Source organism: Rhagoletis pomonella, unplaced genomic scaffold (assembly GCF_013731165.1).
Source record: "Rhagoletis pomonella isolate Grant_MI unplaced genomic scaffold, Rhpom_1.0 Rhpom_scaffold_00003, whole genome shotgun sequence".
Taxonomy (NCBI): Eukaryota; Metazoa; Arthropoda; class Insecta; order Diptera; family Tephritidae; genus Rhagoletis; species Rhagoletis pomonella.
In genome coordinates, this window is record NW_023458557.1 from 100,445,532 (window position 1) to 100,452,811 (window position 7,280).

Genomic DNA, 7,280 nt, shown 5'->3' on the forward strand with positions numbered 1-7,280 from the left:
AAATTATATAAAATCATACCATTTCAGAATTAACAACACAAAACTTGATCGGAATACATGATACTCGCTGATCAGCGCTAAGAGAACGATTGCGCACACAACTGTCCTTATTATCATCCGCATATCAACGCTTTAAGCGTTAATGTTTAAGGATTTTAGCCAGTTGAGACTGTTTGAGTACAAACTTTTATTGCGTAATGTACAGGTTCATGACTTCATGCTATGTATTCCTAGAGTAGTGGTACCCTTTCGTGAGGTGTGACTGATCGCGTGGGTAGTGATGGAACTTTTTAGAAAAGTATCGATACTAGTACTCATTTATAATACTCTAAAAAAGGATCGATGCCAGTACTTATATTTACAAAAAAGTATCGATAATACTCGTACTTCCAAGTATTTTAGAGCAAACGCGAAAAGTTAACAAAAAACAGGTTGCTTTGTTTACATATACATATGAAAAAAAAAATGGTGTGTGTGCTTTTAACCAGACCCACTTGCCGCGACGTATTTCGACTCACTGAATCCGAATCTGAGGTCCGTTTGACTCGTTTTTGCCATTTTTTCATAATTTTCGCAATTAGCAGCAAATTTAGGAGGTGCAAGAGTCAAATGGACCTCAATACATGTCGATATGTGGGTCTGGTTAAAAGCAAATACCACTTTTCTTGTGTGGGCCAGTGTTAAGGTATGGCAAGAGATTCGTTTTCCAATTATTTAAAAAGTTTTAATCGAGCCAAATGTCCACATGACTGCTACCTCTTCTTCTATGGGTGTAATAAAAATTTCATAGCGATTACCAGTAGTTGACCAGAACAAAATATATATTAATTTTTCGGTTTTTTGAGTTATGACAGTAAGTATTGAAGTAAATTAACGTTATGGGGTAATTTTTAAACATTTTTCAACGTAATTGAAAAATTTTACCTAAACAAGTTTTTAAAACGTCGATACCTTTTGGTATTCGCGATATTTACTCAGTACTTGTCAAAAAGTATCGAATCCTCGATACTACTCAGTACTCATGAAAAGTATCGATATTCTGTACTCGGTACTCGTATCGTTATATCACTACGCGTGGGTAGAATTTTTTCCGCATATTACTATGTACATAGAATTGATCGGTTATTCTGAAAATCAAGTAATTTTTTTTTTTATTGATAAGTTTTCGAGATATTTGCAATTTATCGTTATTCAGCTTAAAGAAGTGGTTCAACTCAATCATTTACATCTTACGATCCAATTGAACAATTTTAATGCAATTGAAAGCTAACAAAAGTTTACAATAACCGTATATGGGTCGTTCTTAAAAAACATGACCAATTGGTGTCCCCAGACTTTACTATTTTATATTTTGTTTCTTCAAAAAGAAAATAGAAAAATATCTGCATTTTTATAAATTATTATCGATTCTACGTAACTATATTATAAAAAAAAAATAATTAATTATCTGAAAATAACTTAAAAAATATTTTCAATGTCAAAGGTTTAGCAAAAACCTGTGTCCCGAGCCAATTTATAAAAATTTAATAGTTATTTTCAGTTGAAATAAAATTGAAAAAAAATAATATTTACAATTTTTGTTATTCAGTTTGTGTATATTAATACCATATATAGAAAAGAATGATGAAAAATAATTTTTTTGTATAATTTTTATGAAGAAAATTTGTGTCCCCAGGTTTTGGTCCCCTCTGTTACGTCCACTCATTTTATTGCAAAATGTTTGTTAAACGTTATGACGCGTATATTTCTCTTATGCTTCTCCATCATAACTTAGCTAAAATCAACAAAATGTGTTTTGAACTGTTCAGTCTTGTTTAGTGCGTTGTTGAGTAAGGAACCCAATTGTATGCCGGGTACGTACCCTTATTCAGTGTCAACTCTGTTACTGTTGAAAAACGGTGAGTAAAGTGATTTTTTATTTATTTTATAATTTTTTTATAAATATTTTATGTACATTAATTAAGTGGACAAATAAATTCTCCAAAATTCGAATAAAAAGCTAAAATATGGTATTTTTGAGTTAATTTGTCCCCTCTGTTACCGGTCCACTCTGTGACTTATTAACTCCAAAAACTCCAAAAATTAAAAAAAATACTGCTGGTTATGGATTCCTATTGTTGATACCATCCGTAACCACATGAGGCCAATTATAAACATATTTGGCCAACTTAATTTTTAAAAATTACAAAATTCAGAATGGTCATGTTTTTTAAGAACGACCCATATACTGTTAGCTTTTTCAAGCCTGCCCAGTTACAAAAAAAAAATAAGCTACTAATAAAGAAAATCGATGGATAACTAAAAGAGCAATGACTGGTTGAATGAAAATGCGCAAGGATTTTTTTGAATGAAATATGAGCATATATGTACATTAGGATGGTCCAAAAATGCATTTTTTTTAATTTGAAATCAAAAAATATTTAGAGGTCGCTCAAAGCGCCCAAAGTTTTCTATATATTTTATATAGGTAAAAACCAACTTTTCGTAGAAATGGTGTAGAATAGTTAAAAATCAATATTTTTCTACCTGAATTTCTACCTCCATTTATCTGCAGGAGATTCCCAATAATAATACCCAATTATTTATTTAACCATTTTTTGATCGCAAGTATAATTTATAGGTCCGCCAAAAACCCACAAAAAACCGAAAAACGCAATGGAGCGACCAATAAAAAATCGTTAGTTTTGAAAAATGGTTAACTAAACGATTGGGTATTATTATTGAAAGCATCCTGAAGAGAACAAGAGTTTTCCGATCGAAAAATATTGATTTTCAAGAATTCTATACCATTTCTACGAAAAAATTTATTTTTCCCACATAAAAATACATGGAAAATTTTGAGCGCTTTGAGCCACATCTAAATATTTTTTGATTTCAAAATAAAAAAATAGGGGTATGCTTTTTTCGCTATAGAACAATCCTAGGGGGTAAGAGCATTACAATTCCGACTTCACTGTTTTTGGACCACCCTAATGTGCATACATTGGGCCGTATAAATAAAAACTAAGCAATTGCTTTTTCTTAAAATTTCATACATTTACTTCAATTTTGTTTGAATAAATTGAGTAAATGAACTGAAATTTTAAGAAAAAGCAATTGCTTTTTTGCGCCGAGCGGTAATTTACTCATAGCGCGAACGCACTGGGTTTCAATTTAAGAAGATGTTGAACTATATCTGATTGATATTTTTCTTGAATCTTAATTTTTACACTAATTTTCAATTGAAATCTTGAAGTCAAAATAATTATTTCATTCTTGTCAAAGGGCAGCGCAAAGAATGTCCCAGAAGTATTGTCCACTAAGGAGTGAAAACCCACAATTAAATTTGTGGAAAAGTGAAAAACAGCCCTAAGTTAGCAAACAAAAATCCAAACCAAGTGTTTGCTTAAGAGCGACCTAACTCAGTATGGCCTGGTATGAACAAACTAATGTATGTACATATGTATGCGTACGTGTAAATATTTTAGTCCTCATAAATATTGGAACTCACATGGGCAACCAATTGGCATTTTTCTACCAATGCGTTGATGGTACAGTGGAATGCCGACCCAAAATAGAGGCCCAAAATATATGTAATATGTATGCACTTTATACGAATTACTATAGGCCTGTTTGCGTACGCACTATCCAGTAAAACCCAGCAATAATTTTACTAGTTTATACTGGATGGCATTTTCATACGCAAAAACTTGCAAGAAACTAGCCAAAGGGGTGAAATTGAGAGAGCAAAAATGGCAGCTGAGCTTGCAAGTTTTACTGAATTTTTATTGTTTGCATTTTTACTAGTAACTACTTTCCAGTAAGAAAAACAGCTGATGGCATAATGCTTAATGTAATTCACATTAACAAAAGAATTGTTTGTGGTGCTTTTAGAGTTGCAATTTACAAAATAAACCGATTTAAATATATAATACGATGGGACATACTATTTTTCTTAGAAGATTGCATCGGAAAATAACAAATTGATCAGCTGATCATAAAACTTGCAACTTCTCTCATTGGGAGTAAATATTGGCTTACTCTCCGAAATTTGGTTACTGGCAAGCTATTTATAATTACAGTTATAATGCTAGTTAATTAAAGAATATTCCGATTCCTCTTAAATTTGTATAACACAAATCGAGGGTCCTATAATTTTACTCCACCTCCGAATGGCAAATGGTTTTATGAGAAGCTTTTACAAAGCCGAAGGTCGACCGCACTTAGCAAAAACTTTTTCTATTTTTAGATGTTACTCGAACTAGATATCGGAATGAGGCCATTCGGAGTGTAGTAAACATTTCTAACCACGCCGTACTGCGCTTTATTAAGGCTCATAGCGATTTTTGTTTTATCGAGCTTACAGAATATCCAGATGCCACTGTAATTTAGTTGGATAACTAGATACCATACATATGTATGTATTGATATACAGTATTGGACATATCTATAGCACCCCCATTTCAAAGTGATATTGTTTGCCACTTATGTTTAATTAATTATTTTTAAGAATTTTCAATTAAAATACAGTTGAGTTTCTAACAAAACTCAGATAAACCAAAGATTAAAGCTTTTTAAGTCTGCAAAAAAATACAACAAATTTTGACCAAAATTTCAAACTTTTATAGCCCATTAAATTTTAGTCTAATAATGTGCAAGTTTCAATTAGCATATAACGAATAAACACAATTTATTTTTATATGGAAGAAACCCGCAACACCTTCGGCGAAAAAAATAACTAAAAAAAATCAACGGTAATTTTTAGCCACTTGAAACTTGCACATTATTAGACTAAAATTGAAAAAGCTATAAAACTGTGTACCCAAAAAAATTCTAGCACTTCTGAGAAAAAAGTTTGAAATTTCGGTGAATATTTGTTGCATTTTTTTGTAGTTTTTTTTTTTAATATTTAAACTTTGGTTTATATAAGTTTTGTTAAAGAATGTACTGTATTTTAATTGAAAATTCCTAAAAATAAATAAATAAACATGAGAGGCAAACAATATCACTCTGAAAAGGGGGGCGCTATTGTATTGGCCAATACTGTATGTACGAATGTACCTATGCATGCGGGGTCCGTGCAAACTTCAAATATTCGAATGCATGCAAACATTTCGTTAGGATTTCATAACAAATATTTACCTTTGGGATAACAAATCATGCCTTTTTATGTCTGCTCGCAACGCTTGTTGTTTTCAGTTTCGCCCCTAGTATTTTTGTGATGCTGCTAACATGTGGACGTTGCAACAACTCTGGCAAAAATGTAATTTATGTCTGTATGTTTGCTTGGCAAGAATTTGTTGAAATTCTCAAATTTTCGCTACACACAGCTGCGTCATAAATTTGCGAGTGTTTTTTTTTTTTCAATTTCTTTTGCAACACTAAAGCATAGTGTAAATGTTTTGCACTTGCAACAACGGACTCAATCGTGCAACATTCGTAATGAAATTTCAAACTTCAAATACACAAGCGCGCACATACAAACACACATAAATATTTACTTTTGTGCACTTGTGATTTGAACCAAATGTGTATGGACTTATGTATATGCACTAACTATGTTTGTATGTATGTATGCACATATGTACATATCCACGGTACGTTTGTATGTGGCTATTAGGCGAGTTGGTTGTTTTTGCAATTTTTTTGCGTTTAATTCGATTTTCCGACAACGGCAAACGGGCACTGCGGTAACTCGCAACTGTGCAACTGTGCAACATGGGGAAATATTGCCCCAACAGTACTTTTCAGTTCACTTCAGCTCACTTTAGCTCGGTTCGGTTGAGTTCAGTTCAGTTCAGTTGCGTTGAGTTGAAAATTGCCGAATTCAATTCCCGGTTGCATTTATGAATTATTGCAATTTCACACGTTCACAGTATGCCACAATGTTGCACAGATACAAGGACCAATAATATACATAGCGTTGTTGTTGCAAGCGACCTGCACAAACGAAAAAAATGTCCGTAACGTTTTAGCTGCTGATGCTTCGATTATTCGTTTTTTATTAAAACACAACTAAAAGATTGAGCTCACAGAATTCGTGCTACATTTTAGTCACTGTTTTTCTTTAAAATTGTTGTTGTTCCAGTACTTCTCGGATTGGCATAGCGAGAAAATGTTTGCTTGTGCAATGACAAATACTTATGTATGTGCACCCGCAATCGTGTTTGTTCTTCGGATTCCGTTTATTAGCACACACGTGCACGCGCACGTTGGCATTAAGTAAGTCGCGGTTTTTGTTGTCCTTTGTTGCACTTTTCAAATTTTAATTTTGTTATTCATTTTCAAATTATTTAACTACACAAATATCGCTAACGAAAGTTCACCGTGTTCATATAAATTTGGCACACAAAAAATATGTGGTGGACATTTTCATCAGTGTTTTATTTTATAGTTTTATTTAATTTTTTTTTTTTCAAAAGGTACTTCGTTCGTGCTTGTGTAGTCATATGAAAACATGTGCACCCACAATCGTGTTCGTTCTTCGGAACCTTTTTATTAGCACTCTCGTACACCCGTTATAATCAACTACGTCGCGAATATTTCATATTGCTTTGCGAATAAATAACACACAATCCCTTCGACTTTTTATAAATTTATTTTTCTTTTCAAATTTATGTTATTCAAATAAGTGGCCAGCCAAAAACCACCCACGAAAATTCGCGGCGTCATTATCAATTTGACATAACAGTATCGACATAACGGCGTAAATCACTAATATGCCCTCGCACTATATCACACAAATCATCCTCACGTTTTGACTATATCAAAGCAACTGAAGCTGCTGCCCAGCATCGGCTCCACACTGAGTGTCCACGTACCAAACGAGTAGGCAAACGAAGTTGTGCGCGATGTTGATTTTTCCTTCGTCTTCACTACCAGCAGGAGCAGCAGCAAAGGTAAGCAGTGGGAGTGATGGGGCCGCTTTTGTAATTCAGCCGTATGAAGAGCAACAGCAGCAAGCAAATACAAGAGCGCCAATGTTATCAGCAGAGAGTATATGCCAATACATACAGAGCACTGGGGAAAGGAATAGAAGCACCTGATTTTTGTTTTTCCTTTGCTAAGGCCCTGTCTCCACAGGAAAACACTGATGTCGTGAAAACTATGTCACAAAATATATTTCCAATGGAGACCGCCTATTTCTCATGTGCTGCAATATATGTCAGCGCTTATTGCTTGACATCTATTGCAGGCAATTCGATAGTTTGACAGCCATATTTTCATTTGAAAGAAAGCGTGCTGGTGGTAACATCGATGAAATTTTTATATTAAATCAAAATAAAAGTCTGTTCCTTATT

The 7,280-nt window shown here is 33.3% G+C and overlaps 1 long non-coding RNA gene across 1 annotated transcript in view; it reads right to left on the reverse strand.

The window, feature by feature from the left end:
* The window catches only part of LOC118735984, a 71,835-nt gene extending 65,071 nt beyond the window's left edge, over positions 1 to 6,764 (reverse strand). Inside the window, exon 1 of the long non-coding RNA XR_004992663.1 lies at positions 5,122 to 6,764. This is a non-coding gene — a long non-coding RNA (uncharacterized LOC118735984). The remainder of the gene's footprint in view (positions 1 to 5,121) is intronic.
* Between the last annotated feature and the right edge of the window lie 516 nt (positions 6,765 to 7,280).